The sequence below is a fragment of the Empidonax traillii genome, unplaced genomic scaffold, assembly GCF_003031625.1.
Source record: "Empidonax traillii isolate 1590-97213 ecotype Southwest subspecies unplaced genomic scaffold, ASM303162v1 scaffold672:size601241, whole genome shotgun sequence".
NCBI lineage: Eukaryota > Metazoa > Chordata > Aves > Passeriformes > Tyrannidae > Empidonax > Empidonax traillii.
The window spans coordinates 505,395-522,512 of NW_020955865.1; the positions used below are offsets into that span (position 1 = coordinate 505,395).

Below are 17,118 nucleotides of genomic sequence, written 5' to 3' on the forward strand. Positions count from 1 at the left end.
TAGGGGTTCCTCTTTATGGCATTATTTCACCTGGAATAATGGCATGGTCTGGGTGAAAAATGAGCTTTCAGAACCTTCCCAAAGCCATCTCTCCTTTTTATAATGCCTCCTTTTTAAATGCCCTCTTAAGGTACTGGAAGGCTGCAATGAGGTCTTCCTGGAGCCTTTTCTTCTCCAGGCTGAACAACCCTAACTTTCTCAGCCTGTTTTTATAGGAGAGGTGTTCCAACCTTCTGATCATCTTCATGGCCCTCCTCTGGACCCTGTCTAACAGGTTAATGTCTTTCCTGTGCTAAGGAGCAGCTAAGAGCTAGATACAGCACTTCATATGGGGTATCACCAGAGTGGACTAGAGAGGCAGAATCACCTCCCTGCTGGCCACAATGCATTTGATGCAGCCCAGCATGCAATTGGTTTTGTAGGCTGCTAGCACATGCTGTTGGTTCGTGTCCAGCTTTTCATTCATGAGAACCTCCAGGTACTTCTTGTCAGGGCTGCTCTCAAGGAGTTCCTCTCCCAGTTTGTGCTCATGTGTGGGATTGCCCTAACCCAGAAGCAGCACTTTGCACTTGGACTTGTTGTACCTTGTGATGTTCTCTTGGGCCCACTTCTCAAGCTTGTCCAGGTCCCCCTGGATGGCGCTTCTTCCTTCTGTAGTGTCAGCTGCACTACTCAGCTTGGTGTCATCTGCAAACTTGCTGAGGGTGAACTCAATCTCACCGTCTGTGCCACTGTTTGAAGATATCGAAGAGCACTGGTCCCAAAACAGAGCCCTGAGGGACACCACTTGCCACCTGGACACAGAGCCATTGACCACAACTCTCTGATTGCATCCATCCAGCCAATTCCCTATCCACTGAATAATTAATTCATCAAATCCATGTCTCTCTAATTTGGAGATAGGATGTCATGTGGAAGACCATACTGAAGGTCTTACAGAAGTCTGGGTAGATGGACATCTTTTAGTCTGTTGTCAACTGCTGCCATCATCTATCATAGAAGGCCACCTTGACGCCTAAGCTAAAGGAAAAGAAGTGCAGAAAATTGCACATTATTAAATAGGATATAAGTTATAAATAAATTATAAATAAATCAAAGTTAGTTTTTCAAAAATTACTTGGAGTGAGATAGATCTTAATTATACCTTAATTATATATATTAGGAGTCTTCATGAATTGCAGTTGAAGTATCTCGACAGAACTACAAAACAGGCAAGGAATCAGATGAGAATTAGGGTGCTTTTGAGATCTAGTCTGTTAGCTATAGGATTCAAATCTCTCACCCCTTGGTGAAGAAACTATCTTCACAAAGTATCCCAGTACAGAAGTGGTAAAAGCTGGATTTTATGCATTTGTATTTTATTCCTTAGTTTGTACACTCTGCTTCCCCAACCATTTTTCATGCAGTTTCTACCAGTCACTCTAAACTAACTCACTGTTTTTTGAGAAGGATCCATACTGATTGGGTGGGCTTAGTTTATATTGATTGTGTAAGTATCCAGTGGAGCCAGGAAAACGGTTCTGAAAAATAAATAAGCAAAAAAGGTGGGAAATCAATCCCACTCTAGGTAAGGCTGTCTGTCATTTTTACAGGGGTAAGTTACAAAGACAGTGTAAGAATGGAACACCAGTCCAGCCGTGAGTTAAAGTTTCTCTTAAAAGTGCTGAAGGTAGTACTTGAGAGAGATGCACTTATTAGACATTTGGTTTCAGCTTCTCAGATACTATGCAATTAGCCTGTTGGTTTTGTGTGTTTTACCTTTGCTACCCTTTCTGTGCGTGCCAGGAGGAGTGATTGACACCATAGACAGAGCTGTTTTCTAGATGCCAAAAGTGACAATGGAGAGACATCCTAATTCTCTTCTTTTAGAGTCTAAAAAAGTCTATCTAATTTAGTGTAGTTCCTGTGTGATTTGATAGAGTCATCTAGTTTGCATCATTGATGGCAGCAATTTTTCCTCAGAGAAAAATGCTTTCTTAGGACTTTGGATAGTTTCCCCATATTGCATTACACTTCTCCTGAATGTCATGTTATGATGTGTCTGTGAGAATTAATTTCTTACATAAATTCAGTATTTCTGAATGTAAACATTTTGCCACTATCACTTGTTTTAATTGTGTGTGTGTGTGTGTGGGGTGAATCTTTCTAGAAAGTGTTGAGGGATTTTTTTTTTTTTTTTTTTAATGTCAGGAGGGTGGAGAAGAAAGGGGAAATCTTTAACTATTTTAGCTAAAACCAGCCAAACCACCAGTAAAACAGAGTCAAAAGTTTAATGAAACAAAGTTTATTTAAAAAACCCCAAACCCCAGACAACAAAACCCAATATGTTTATATATTTTACTTGTATTTTCCCCCATTAATTTCTGTACTCAAATAATACTTTTGAGTCTTCTATTCTCTTTCTGTTTTATTCAAGTTGTTGTTTTTTTTCCTGAAATCTTACTTCTTTTGATTAAGTCCTTTTATTCTTTTGAGTTTTCTGGTCTCCTTCCACTAAGCTTTTCTTTCCTCGTCATCTCCTGACTCACTCAACTCCTCCATCACAATCTCTGACCAACATTCCTATCTCTTGCACTTCCATCTGTTTTTTCAGTTTACCACCTTGCACTTTCCAGTTACTGAACTTCTGAAACTTCTCTCCACTAGGCTTAAGGGTTTTTACAGGCTACAGAATTAGAAATTAATCTGGAATGGATGATGTCAGTCTAGATTAATTTAAATTTGGTCAGAAACTTAAAAAGGTTAGAAACATTGGGGAAAAATATTATACTCACTGAAATAGTTCAGATGGTGTTTAAAGCTTAATAAGTAATTTTTTTTTATTTTCTCCCCGCCCGTCCCCTCCAATATTTAATCTTCTTAGAAAGTGTAGTTGCTAAGCTAAAGTATTATTAACCCCTAATCATGGAGATATAAGGCACTGTCTGCATCTTTGACAGTGTTCCATATATTTGTTTTAAGACAGTTTTAACTGACAGGTAAAAAATTGACCTCTTTTGAAGTATAGGAGACATCTCCTTCAGTCGGAATTGAAATGAGGAGTTATTCAAAATTTAGCTGAACATGTTTGCAGAAATGCTGCTAAACTGTCCATGAAGCTAGCTGAACAAGGGAAAAGATATTCCAGAGCTTTTATGTGCAGATGAAAATGTATTTGATTAACTCTCTCCTTCAGCTCTGTCTATTATTTATAATCCTTGAAATCAGAGATTACAAATCTGGTTAAATAGCAAAATATGCTACTCTTCATGAAAGAACTGTGAAGAAAACATTCATTGCAAGTAACATTTCTGGTCTACAGGAGTAATTTAAAACTTGATTGGACCAATTTTTTAAGGGTTGCTAATGGGAACTGCTTTTGAGGCCTCTTTACGTGTGTTGTGAAGCCATGTGATCTTAGTATTTTCCTATATGAACTATTTCTAAAATCAGTAACCTAATTCTCCAGAGATGACAAATATGCAGTAAACCGTGCAATAGGTTAGTTTCTAACTTCTTTGATTGTGAGATTGTTATATTAGTAGTTTTTTTCTCTGTGTCTAACATCTACTGTAATTTTGTCCTCATCCTTAATAAAGACTTCTACATGATGTTTTTATAGAAATACAAAAACATAGATTTTTCCTGTCAATGTCTCATTTATAGTACTAAATAACTGTTTTATGTGGCTATAACTTATTTATTTTACTAGCAATCTTTTTACACTCTGCTGCACTCACTTCCATGAGTTTCACACTAACTTTAAGCATCTGACTTTAGGCATCTAATTCAAATATTCAAGTTAAAAATTGGGTAAACCTATATATTAACTGAATAGAAGTAGGATTCTCATGGTGGTCCTCAGAGTTCCCCATTTAAGCCTCCACTGAGTCAAAAAATATTAAATTAGAAGCATAATTTTAAACCTCATCTGCACTATGAGGTATTAAGTCTTCTGAACAAAAAAGAGGAGCTTAGGTGAGTATTTTTGTGATACTCATGAAAGGGAAAAAAGATGGTTAATCCCTTAATTGTAAAATCTTGCACTGAAAAATTCATGGTTAAGAGGTTTACAGTAAAAAAAAAAAAAAAGAAAAAAAGAAAAATACTTTCTATATTACTGAATCTGCTGCTCTGACAAAGGTTCACTTTTAGTTTTTCAAAATTTCCTGAATGTTGCTTCAGAATGAACTGCTATCCAAGGTGTATATGTCGAAATCACTTGAAAATAACTTAAAAAACAAAAAACATGGAAACCAAATCATTGATTTTGAGAGTTGAACGGAATTCCTCTCCCTCATTAGTCCTGTTAAAACCATCTTAGTGGTGGTGAGGGTCTTGCTTAAGCTATATCAAAAAAGAATGAAACATTTAAAAAATGAAACATCCTAATAGATGTTAGATAGATACATTGGAGTAGTCTTTCATGCCTGCTATTATGAAATGTTGACGTTTGCAATATTACATATCTGTTTCAAAGCTGTGGAAAAGATCCTTAACATTTTTGATCTTTTCCATTTAAGCTAACTCTAATAATTTTCACCACCCAAGTGGTGAAATAACCCAGTGTTATTACTAGGATTTGATGGAAAACACAAATTGTGTAGCAATTTGGGGCTTTTCTGTTTTTCTTAAATGATATGCATAAATAGTGAGGTGGTAGGTTGGAAATACGGGTTTTGATTTTGGAAAGACTTGTTTGCATGGTATTTGTTGCCTGCTTTGAATAGGAATTCAGTTGAATGTGCATCTTAAGCTTACAAGTCTTTTATGAGTCTTTACTTACGAGTCTTTGCTTCAGTCTAAGGAGATGCTTTTAGTTCAAACAGTTGGAGTTCACGACTGGTTTTACTTCCATCTCATAACACTTATATCACATGCTATCAGTATATTACTTTTGGAGCATTGTAGTCACTTCAAATAGAGGATAACAGCCACCTAGTTTCACCATCTGAAAGTGCAGCAAAAATAAAGGTACCCATTTTGTGCATCTGAGGTGTATGACTGAAACCCTATTCTCCCCTGCAAGGGGTAAAAGCTGTACCTGTTTACTGTATTTTTAATAGTATTGAGGAACTGTACACTGCATTTTCGTTCTTCAGAGCAGTTTTGGGTCGTGTCCCAGAATGGACATTGACAGACTGTAGACCTAGTCATTTTCTGATCTCATTATAAATTAGAATGTATGAACTGATTACACTAGGAGGCATATGCTTTAAAACTTGTTTAAAACATGCATTCCAAAGAAAGATCTTCATGGTTTTGGGTGGTACAACTTGAGTTTTGACCTATTGTGAGGTAGATTTACTATATGTTTATGTGCTTTTGAGAAGGGTTTCACCCACATTTTACCTGTGTGACCGCAAAGGTGATTTGTTCTTTTTTTTTTGGAAAAGGTTTATTACCTGTTGCCCTCAAGTGATCAATAGGAAGTACTCCAGACAGTAATGGAGATGCCGACTAAAGGGGGTGGGAAAACTCTTTGAGATATCTTTGAAACTACTGAGTTTCTTTGTACTAGCACAAAGCTTCCATATGAAGATATATTTATTACTTCAAAAATGCTTTTCAGCAATAAAAAAAAAAAAAAAAAAGAGATTTCTACTGGATTTGGCATCATCCAGAAAACTGGATGTTTTCTTATAGAAACATGCCAGGCTGCTACATAAACATGCTTTGGCTCAAGACGCTTCATCACAGCTAGGTTTCTCCACTTCCAACATGGTAAGGTATTCTTTTGGGAGTGAACGGTGGAGCATATTACTTATATCAGTGGACCAAATCCAATAAGAAGTACTTATTAATGGAAGTTTTAGCAATGTAAGAGTGAAAATGGAGCAATACCTTTACATTAACCACCTTCAGAAATCCTCTTGCACCTTATGAACCAGCAGACATTTCTGTTATTGATACTGTGTGCTGTCTCACTATTTATGATCAAAACATTTTCTTAGGAAAAGAATTAAAACCCCCTCCAACTAAGGGAAATTGATCTTGCGAGAAACACTGCACAGAGAGTGGGGGTACATGAATATTGTACCTGTCTTAAGTTGTTGTGTATGATAAAAAAATACTTGTGCCTGGTAATGCTGTTCCCAGATGGGATATTCCACTCCGAGAATGTAGACACCAGTTTCTGGGATGTTTTACTTTTTGGATTCCAGAGAATAAATTGTAAGCAGAGATTCATGGTAGGTGGTTGATTAGATGATGTACCACTCATCATTATTCTGTTTTATATGAGTGCTGGCAATGTTTTTGGTCCTGGGTATGGCAGAAACTCACCAGTGTGCTGATTGAAGACTTGCAAACAAAGCCAACAGAGCTGTGACAAGAATGCAGAAATCAGGAGGAGAAAACAACTAGAAATTTATTTTAGCTTGCAATTAAGTAATTGATATGGGCTATTTTTTTGGTACAGTTATCAATGATCTGGCTCTTTGGAAAGATTCAAATATTAAGAAGGGTAGTAGTTCATGGTATAGACGACAAAAATTCTTCAGAGGGTTTTGAAATAAGGTGTTTTCAGTTAGAGTGATGTGGGGTTTTTGGTGGAAATCTTAAATTATGTGGGGGGAAAAAAAGCCATTTTAAGGAGGGTTGATGCTATTACAAACTGTTTTAATTGTAGAGCTGAGCACATTTATAACTGCATTAGATTTTTGTATTACTGAATGTATTTTGAAGCCACATTTCTCCTTATGTATTGAATAACTTTTGTTTTAGGGGGAAAATATCAGTTTTGGGTTGATCTGGAAGTGATTTCTTTGGTTATTTTAATGTTTTAAGTTGATCCCAAGCCTGTCCCCTGCCCTGGTGACAGTCAGCTTCAGACTGAATATGACATAATTTAATTAACACTGTTTAATTTAGCTCTAGCAATGACTAAAGAACTAGAGCCAAAACAAAGCTTCCTTTTTATCCCGAGGTACAGGTAAATGCAAATTTATTTCACGGAGAAGTGATTTAGAGACAAAGATAAAGAATTTTTGTTCTTGGTAGTAACTCTGAAAACTTCCTTACTCCCCTCCCCCCAATTCATTAAACTATATATGACAAATACTAAAAGTTTTTCATTTTGTGGCTTGTGAGGATTACTCTTCTAGCTGTTCTTTGTATTCTTCTTTTTTCAAGTAATTGAAAATTAGTCCATTTTCTTCCTTTCTCAGGAAGTATGTGTAAAATAAAACTTGTCTTATTGTTATATTTGGAAGGTGAAAGTGGAGAAATAGATATCTAATCTAGAAACAATATAGTAGATTAGGAGAGTTTGCTATGAGCTAGCAGTCCTCCTATTTAACATCAATAAGGTGTGAGGAGAAATTTCCGCTGTGAGCTGGAGTGAGAAAAGGGCAGAAAGTGTGCTTTAGACCCAGCTGTGAAGCTGAGCACTGACAAGAGTGCCTTCCTGAGTGTTCTCACATTCTCAAATTTGGGATCTGACGTAGGCTTGCTGTGATTGTGAAAGGATTTTAAACTCAGAATGAACCTTGTGGCATGTTTTTAAATTGAATTAAATAATGAAATTATGAAAATGCATTTTACAAAATCACATAAAAATAGCAGCATCTTAGACTGTAGAATATGATTGAATATGCGTCATGTAGTCTTGCAGTTCTAATACTGATTAGGTAGGCACAGATTTTGATGTATAGAGGGTGTTGCTGGATATGCCAGTGAAACCAACTTTAAGAATCTGTTCTCGTCTTCCTCCTGAAGCATGAATTTCTGAGTTAAATTGCTTTTTTCTTTTCTTTTTCTTTTTTCTTTTTTTTCTTTTTTTAAAGTGTTTCACATGTGAATGATTGAGAAGTCTTAGGGTTCTTTTTGTCATTTTTAATTTTATAATATTATGTGCATTATTGGTTTACATTTCAGAATTCACATTTGCAATACACCTCTGAGAGCAGAGGAGTCCTGGTGTCAAGGGCTTATAANTTTTTTTTTTTTTTTTTTTTTGTTTTTTTTTTTTTTTTTTTTTTTTTTTTTTTTTTTTTTTTTTTTTTTTTTTTTTTTGGATATGTATTGGAAGCAGGCTCAGCTTCTAGACATTGACAAAGGAAATAGTTTCAGTTTCCTTGAGCACCCTTCTGCTCTCAGCTATAGCTGTGACAGTGCTTTGGAGAGCCAGACTGGCTGCGAGGAGTGTGATAGTGTGAGATCTTCTGGTGCTCAGCCTGCACAGCACAGCAGCAAGCATGACCTTCCACCCAAGCCATGCCCTGTTTTCCCTGCAGCAGGAATGGACCAGTCCTTGGGGCAGCAAAGTCTCATTGTGACGATTCTGAGATGTCCTGATTGAGCTTTGTCACAAACTGTGTGATATAGAGATAAAAGAGACTTGAAAATGTTTACAGTGCTGTGGCTTCTTGTTTCTGTAAGTCAGTAAGGAGACTGTAGAGAAATTGGAGGGATATTATTAAATCTGCATCTAGAGCAGAGTAATTTAGAAGTCAAAATTACATTTCAGGAAGGAGGTAAGAGGTTGATAAGATCTGACCGGATTCAGATAATACTAGAGGAGAAAATCAACACGCAATTGTTATGTTCTACTATAAATCAGAGGATGAATGATCCTAATAACCGTACAGCCGACTCTTTCCCTAATGTAAACAACTCCTCTAACAATTACTGACTTGTGAAGAACCAGTGTTATTTTAAAATTGTGTTTGGAGGGACTAAGGACGTCAGAGAGAGTTAGTCATCACTATTCTTGTGATCCAAAATTAACAAAAAAAAAAAAACCTTTAAGGTTTTCTTAACCTGAAGTGCAACACAAGCTTAAGGAAACTGGATAGTGACTGAAGAGCCTCAAGCATTTGGATGTGGTGACATTTTCTAGTTAGAAATGCAACAATCTTTCTAGAACTCCCATCTTAAGCATTGGTGGCTTTTAGGGGTGAACTCCAGACTCACTTGCTAACTAACAACTCCCACAAATAAAATTGAAAATAAACAGAGAGTTTGCAAGGAGTGAGTAAAAGGGGAATCATCTTAGAGGTCAGGAAGTGTCAGATGAAATAGAATTTGCTAGAAGTCCAGCAGAGTTAAACTCTGCAAAGGAAACTGAAGCAAGGAATAAAAATGTGTTTATCCATACAGATGTAAAATAATAAAAAGCGTGGCTGGTAATAGGGATGAAGTAGGAATTAAATATCATCTGTTTATGTCCCAAATTTTAGACAGGACTGTGTGCTTCAATTTCGAATCAGGACAATACTGTTAAACACAGAGACAAAGGCTAAAGTACCTGCTGAGAAGGAGGTTAGAAAAACAATTGTATGTGAGGAAGAAGTAAGACCCAAGGAGTTTAAATGTTAAAATTTTAAAGACTGTGTAATCTCCCTTGTAAAAGTGCATTTGATAGCCTAGCTTGAAGAATGAAAATACTAGCTCAAATACAGAAAAAAAAGGGGAAAATGCTCTTGCATATGTACTCCTGTGAACTTGTATTTTTCAAATTTTGGAATATATTTGTAAGAGAAGAGTAAATAAATATCATGAGGCAACTGGAAAAATAAAGGATTAAAAGAAAATATCTGTTCTAAAATGGGCTTATGCTAAGCAACCTGGATAATACTTTGGTAAGGTCAATTTAGACTGAGTCCAGATAAGGACTGTGTGATGACTCAAACAAGGAAGGATGCTAATGTACACAAGTAAGAAAGAAGCAACACATTTGTTTTATCTTAAAATAGCTTTCCTACTTTGTCATTCTGAAAAGGGAAATAATTGTTTTGGATTTGTATTAGGGGATATTTGAGGAGGAGAAGGACTTTCTGGGTTAAATGAGGATGTTGGCACAACGTCCAGGGATTGCATATGCACGGTGGACCATTGATAGTTTTCTAGGTTTCAGCTTCTAATAAACATAGCGAGCCTAAAGACCCATCTAATTTCAAAGTGGGAAGTGATCCTTTTATGGACCAGAACAAATCCTGTGATGGTGAAAAGTAGAATAACTCAATGCCTCTAAACCCACATTATCCAAATAATTTGCTCGATGTCTCCGGCAAAGCTGTATGTAAACGGTAAGAGTCAGATGGTTTGCAGAGGTTTTCTGTCCATGTGTAAAGTAATTTCAGGAGGGTTATTTTACATTGAATGAACAACCAAATGAACAGTCACTGCCTTGAAGTTTCCTGGTGATGTTGGAAGACTTTGGAGCATTATTGTGGTCATCAGAACAGCTTTCAAGCATTCAAGAGTCTGAAGAACTGTAAGTTGTCTTAGAGGATTATGTTTAGGTTTGGAAAATAAGAGAGTAGGAAGAATATAAAACACATTTTGGGCCTCCCTATTCTCATTTCTAATACCACTGTGTGTGAAACAACCATGTTTTATTGTGCTGTCATAAAGGAAGACTACAAAAAAGCCATTAAACTATTAGATGTGTGTTTTTATTATTATGACTGACCTTTAGGTGAGCGGAATTCCAATAAAATCATTGTGCAATTTTTGAAAAGAAGTGCAGCTGTTCACATTCACTCCAGTGCTGTTGCCTTGTTCGAAGACAGTCACACTACAGTAAGTTGTGTCCCAAGTCTACCACACTAGATGATGTCTGAAGAAAAATTAGGAAGTGAACCTTGGACTCTATTAGCCAGCAAGGCAGGTGATGACATTAGCATTACTTCTCTTTGCAGTGTCTTGGCACCAAATTTTTTTTTCTATTAATTACTCTCTACTAATACCAGAAATTTGTCCTTAGAGGTAAACACTATTTCTTTAAAATTCATACTTAGTTTATTTTTCTTCTTCCTCTGTGTTTTTCCTTCTCACACTACCCCTTTTTATTTCAAATAGGTTCTGGTCAGCAAGCCAGGTACATGATTCGTTCCTCAAGTTGAGTGCTGAGCATGTTTTTTTTTTTTTTTTCTTTCATTCTGAATTTCATCCTCACATATGAATGAGTATTACACCTTTTGACAGGAGAGTATTATGACAGAAGATAATACTGGCTAATTTATAGCACAGTAATTGGTAGATGCTAGACCTCTTTTATCAGATTTCATAGTTAAGCTGACTTCCTGTGGATGCTTCTTTATCTGCAATGGATTTGAATTCAGAGTCTAAATCCCCAGGAATTTGGAAAACCTCAGGGAGAGTCTAGATTGATGTTGGTTCTTTGTAGATCAGCGCTGTACTTTCATGTTATAGTAAACCTCAAAGGCAATTTCCACTATAAGAGTACTGCAGCTTCTATTTTTCTTTTCTTCTCTTGAAATAACCTACCTTTCTTTCTCCTTATTAGTTGTGTGATTTAACAGGTGTGTTTGTTTGGCCACCTAGTGCAGTGACCTGTGCTCCCACTGCTTTTTTCCTTCCATGACCACAGAACTCCCCTTGCTAAGTGAATGAACAAGAAACTAGGAGGACGCAACACATGGATACTGTTTATGAACTGCTTTTTTTTAGGAAGGTTTTAAGAGTTAAAGGAGAACTAAGCAGCAAAGTCTTGACAGTTCACGAGTTGAATTTCTGATTGTTCTGAGAAATCATTTACCACTGCAATGATACAGGCCCTGGCATCTTCAGTTATGTCTAGACAAGAATCTCTGTAATTTGTATACATGTGGTACTACATTCAGCCTGAGGACTTGTCAGGCCTTTATGGGCAAAGAATGAATGCTGGATTGGACCTCACGCCTGAAGGCGGTAATACAGAGCTGGTCTTATCATAGAATCATTTAGGTTTGAACAGACATTTAATATCATTGAGTCCAACTATAGGGATAATGCTGGTTCTTAGTGTTTTCTGCCTTTAGGACACCTTATAGTCTATCCATCATGTGACTGGAAGGTGATTCTTTTAATTTCCATGGTTTCTCTAGCAGTTACTGATCACCAACAGAGACACAGTTGACAAGAAGGTTTTCAAATCATTGGGAACATGTAGGTGAAAGAAAAAAGTCCCCTCCTCCTGTTGTTGCCATTGTCTGAAACGCAGGCAAGCTGCATGGGGTTGCAATCGCAAGGACTGAGTTTTCAGCAAAAATCTGCTCCTTTGCAAGCTCTCACAAAGCTTGTATTAAATTATTAATGATAATGCTTTTCGTAACTGTTGTTTATATTTGAGTGACAGTTAATGTGAGTTGGACTTACTAGTAAAATAAACAAATAACGTTCAGCAGGCTGGGAGGTGGGGTGTGAGCATGTATGTGTGGAGCAGGGGGCAGTAATAAGATGCTGATCTGTTTGTCTTTACATGCCAAGAGCAGCATCTAACTCAATAAGCAAGAGGTTATCCATCAAATATTTATTATGCGGGTCTTCCAAAAGGCTTTTATAGGTCCACACGAACACCACTGATTAGCTGGAGGACAGAAGTTTTTGGATTGTTCTATTTTTTTCTTTCTAATGATGTATGTGTGAGGGCTTATCCTGATATTTCAGTTCTAGCTCATTGACATTATGTTGAGAGTAAGACACCAGACATACTTTAAATCGAGTGGGCTTTTTTGTCAACACAGAGGAATAAATTGTGCCCTCATAGAAAGAAAGCACCCCCTTTTTCAGTTCAAGGATATTCAGCTGGTCAGATTTTGCTCACTGCTTTGATTTCTGCTATTTCCGTGGATCTGGTTTATTGCATCTGTCTTAACTAAAGAAATGTTTTCTGGGAAATAAATAGTTCCATGACAAAGATGTATTGTAGTGAGCAGCTGTTTCACTGTAATGGGAGCCTTAATTGAAAGGATTATTGCAGCAAAATGTTTCCTAGTTGTTTGTCTTGGATGATGTGGCTGAGAAGGATACAATATAGTAGCAAATTCTAAACAAGAATGATATCTGTTTTGCTTTCTGCTAGATCTTCTGGATAGCAAAGCCTGAAGATCAGTTCACTCCCCTGGGTCCAAATCTGCTGACCTTACTTAGGGAAAACTCCCACTAACAGTGGGAAATTTGCTTCTGTTAGCAGTGCAGGAAGTGCCCTGTAATATATTAAGAAACTAAGTCCATAAGAAACCAAACAAAAGGCATTTAAAAGCATTCCCATTACTCTCGGAGAGAAGGAAGCAGAAAATTAATATGCACATGCTCCGTAATTAACATTTAAACTCTGGTCTAAATGTGATTTAGAGGGAGCTGTGAACTCTTGAAAATGAAGCTGTTGGTGCAGATGCAGCTCTAGGTGTGCAGTTTCTCATTACTCAAATGCTTCTGTTCTGCCTCCGGATGAAGTGGGGAACTTTAAAACACATCCTCCTCCCTGCTAGCAGATTTGTTAACATCCTGTTCTAATTCAGAGCAAAGATCTGAATCTGGTTTTCCTATGCCCAAGCGTGCTTGGCTATCAATGCCTTTTTGCTATCCTCCTTTTCCTTCAAATATCCAATACTCTTCAATAATGTTTCATTATTCTTGCAAAATGGAGCTACTTACAGTGCTCAGTGCTCTCCTAGAATCCATGTAGTCACTACCCTCATCTGAAGATGAGGTCTTCTTGTTCTGAGTTGTATGACGGTGTCTTGTAACAGACTTGTGAACCTTGTGAAATAGTAGCAGCAACTTCACTGATATGTAATCTCTTCCCAATCCACTCTCCCATATCCTAACTTCACATCTTTTGTCATGAAGTGACCATTATCATCATCAAAGTCAGTAAAAAGACAATAAATCTGTATACTTGTCTATTTAATAGATAAATTTTGCTTTGAAGACATTAAGAAATTCATTTGGGTGTAAAACACCCACTTGAGCATTCATGAACTTTTAAAGAGAACATGTAAGCCCACAAAGTATTTTCTTTTATTCTTCTTTTATCTTGTTTTCATAAGTAACGTGCATGACAGTTTGGTGCTGTTTGTCACTGTAAGAAAAACCAAAGTGATGCACTTAGTGTTTTTCCTACTAAAATAATATTTGAAATAATCATAACAGGGCTTAGTGGATCTTGAGAAATCCTCACATTTTCAGACCATTTCAGTATAATGTTGTTTCACTTAACTTGGACAGGAAAATAAGTTAAATCTCTTCTGATAGCTCTCAGTGAAGAAGAGCTTTTTGCAGAACAAAAACTGTTGCCACAAAAAAAACAGAAAGCAGGGAATGAGGTTTTCATCACAGCTGTGCAGTACTTGTCTGGATTATGTTCTATAAATTTGCACAGAAGAACAACATTAACAAGTAAAACCAATCAGATTAGCTAAGTTTGTTCAAAACTTTTTCAGAACTGAGAAAAATATTTTCAGCATTTTACTATTATTTTCATTCAGTTTATGAAAATAAATTGATAGTAAAAAGCAGAGAGGGGGAACAACACAGGTTTTATTGTATTAAGTTGTGGGGATAAAGAACCTTAAAAATTAATGAAGAGACAAAGGAAATCCTAGAATTTTGTGTTCAAAATAACATTATAATTTTCTTTGCATTAAAAGTTGTTAGGTCCATTTTAAGAAGGATGATAATTTTTGGGGGGTGACTGTTTGTGAAGAGGAATTTTGTACTATCCATTCTGATAACGTGATATGATTCTTTTTCAAGAATGTAAAGGAATTTACTCCTGCTCTGTTCCCCCCCCCTTTTTTTTTTGTTGAGAGAGATACAAAAGAAGATATAGCAAAAAATGATGGAGCACTTCAAGTCACACACAGAATGATCATGTGTAAACGAAGTTGTAAAATAAACAGTAGCTACAACACACAATTCTTCCATTTTTCCTTCATTTTAAAACTCACTCCTTTGTGAATGGGTCTGCAAGGAAACACAAGGTTAGTTAAACTTATCTTTTAAATCCTTTCTTTGTTCATTCATAAAATTCTGTGGCAAAGCTGCTGAGGTCATTGCCTTCCCCTGTCTCACACAGGGCTCTAAAAAATTCTAAGCCTGTTCTTTAATTGATCTTTCTGGGTGCCCTGTGATTAAATTCTGGGAAATTACTAAACTATGAGTCACGTCATAAAAACCAATTAGTGGTTGGTTGAGGGTTTGTCTCCCAACTGAAGCCTCCAAGTTTCTCTTAATACCACATCAGTATATAGGTTATTGCTGGCAAGTGGCTTGAGTTTATTTTGTAGAAGAATGTTGTGCGAAGTCACAAAGTTTATGTTGGATACTGCTAACACTAAAGTTTTGTTTGAATGGAGCATACTGTCCCTTTTGGCATAATTTCACTGATCCTAATGCATATTGAAGTGTTGGGGTGAGAAGGGAAAATGAGCTTTTGAAAAGAAAACTTTTCTTTTTAAAGAATCATTTGCCATTGAGGTTTGTTTTGTTTGCTGGAGTTTTGGTTTTGTTGCAGCTTTGCCCTTCAGCAGTTGCTATTTGGCAAGATCAGAAGCTTGGTAGAGAAGTTACTTCTGCAAGGTGGCACTGTTTTTCCTCCTCTCTAGCTACTCTTGGGAGCTGTGTGTAGTTGCAGGGTTTTGTCCCTTTTTTGGACAAACAACGGGAACTACACTGCGGAGATCCTTTGGGGTCACTGTGTTCTGGCACACTGCGAGCGGAACTCCAAGCTGGGGAAAGAACACTCTTATCCCGAATAGACCTTTGACTTTTAGGTTATTGATGCTGTGATCTAATAGGTTTGAGTAGAGGCTGGCTTCATATTGTAGGTGGTATGCAAGTATTAGTTCTCCAGTGGGGTAACCTTGCAGTGTTAATTGTATATTTTTCAACAAAAAAATAGTTCTGAAGAGATTGCAGTAGGAAACACTTTTAAAAGTGAAGAAATAGCAAATAAAAATTATGATGAACATTTTGAGGGGGATGGGGGAGTATTGAAGATGTCTTTTTTTTTTTTTTCCCTCCAGAAAGTTGGTGCTGAACCTAAATAATTACTACTAGCATACTCTTGAGCACAGAACCTTTCTTTACAAAATTCAAAGCATAAAGTGGGCTAGTGGAACACTTTTAAATACTCCTTCAGAAAACCAAATGCAAAAAATTTCTGGATTTGCAAATTTAATTTTAAGTATAGTAGATTTCTAAATAATATGTGTAAAAATAGGGTTTATACATAAATTATTAATGTATAAATCAATATTTTTATGATAAAATTGCAGGATTCTGAGTTTACAGGCAGTGTTATAAAAACCATGGTGTTCTGAGTTGGTCCATTACTGTTTCTAGAGCAGGTCCAGTTCAGAAACATGAGAGGATGTGATGACAAAGAGTCATGTAAACCTAAATCTGATCATATGGTACCTAATGTCCCTACCATCATGTAAGTTTATAACACAGAATAAAATCTTCTTTAAAAGTGCTTTGATTTAGAATAGATGTGCTAAATGTTATTTTTCGCATTAGCCATGACTGTCTTTGCCTTTAAATTATGGTTTTTGCTTACTATTAACAACTCCTGATCTGCTTCAGTATAATCAGGAGGGGGTAAACAGAGACCTTCAGTAGGGAGAAGTTGAGTCCATAGTGGGAACATTTACTTTTAAGTGGAAAATAGAATTTATTAAAGTTTTTTTTAATTTCTTTTTCTGATGCATATACTGGCATCTGAAAAAAAACCAAAATAAAATTAGTTGCATGTAGATACTAGTTAGGAAGAAAATGCACCCCTCATTCAGTTTTCTCAGATCTTGTCTCCAGTCTTTTATAATTTTAAGTATTGCAAGCTGTAGTGTTATCAGACCATCAAATTAGTACTGAGTGAGCTGACTGAGGTGTAAAGGTATACTAAGTGGTTAAATGGCTAGCTTGGGTCCTGGAGCCAGTTTGGCTCTGGAGTTACCATTTACCATTCACCATGCACAGGAACAAGGAGAAAACCACACACTATAGAGCTTGGGAGAACAGTGGATCTCTTAGTCTATTGTTTTAGCTGCGAATCCCCTCCATATTCACAAAACTAAATTACTTTATGTTTGTAGAAATGCTCTCATTATGGTATGATCTCTAGCACCTTATTTTAGGCAGCGGAGCCCCTGGTGGTCTAGTGGTTAAGGACGCAGCGCTGTCACCGCCAAGGCCCGGGTTCGATTCCCGGTCAGGGCCACTCCCCGGGCAGATGGAGCTCGTTAGCCCGTAAGGCAATCCATCTACGTCCTGAGGACCTCGCTGCCACCGTCCAAGCTCGCTTGGCCCCGGCAGATGAACCTCAGGATTAAAGGGTGGGCTCAGTTCCGCGCACACTGTGTCTCACCTAAAAAATCCAATGCGCAGGCTGGAAGGTGTAAAGAC

At 36.9% G+C, this 17,118-nt stretch overlaps 1 protein-coding gene across 1 annotated transcript in view; it reads left to right on the forward strand.

The window, feature by feature from the left end:
- Positions 1-17,118, forward strand: part of LOC114065519 (piezo-type mechanosensitive ion channel component 2-like) — a gene marked incomplete at its 3' end in the record, with an annotated part of 140,878 nt that overhangs the window by 52,215 nt on the left and 71,545 nt on the right. The gene's annotated exons all lie outside the window — the stretch shown is intronic.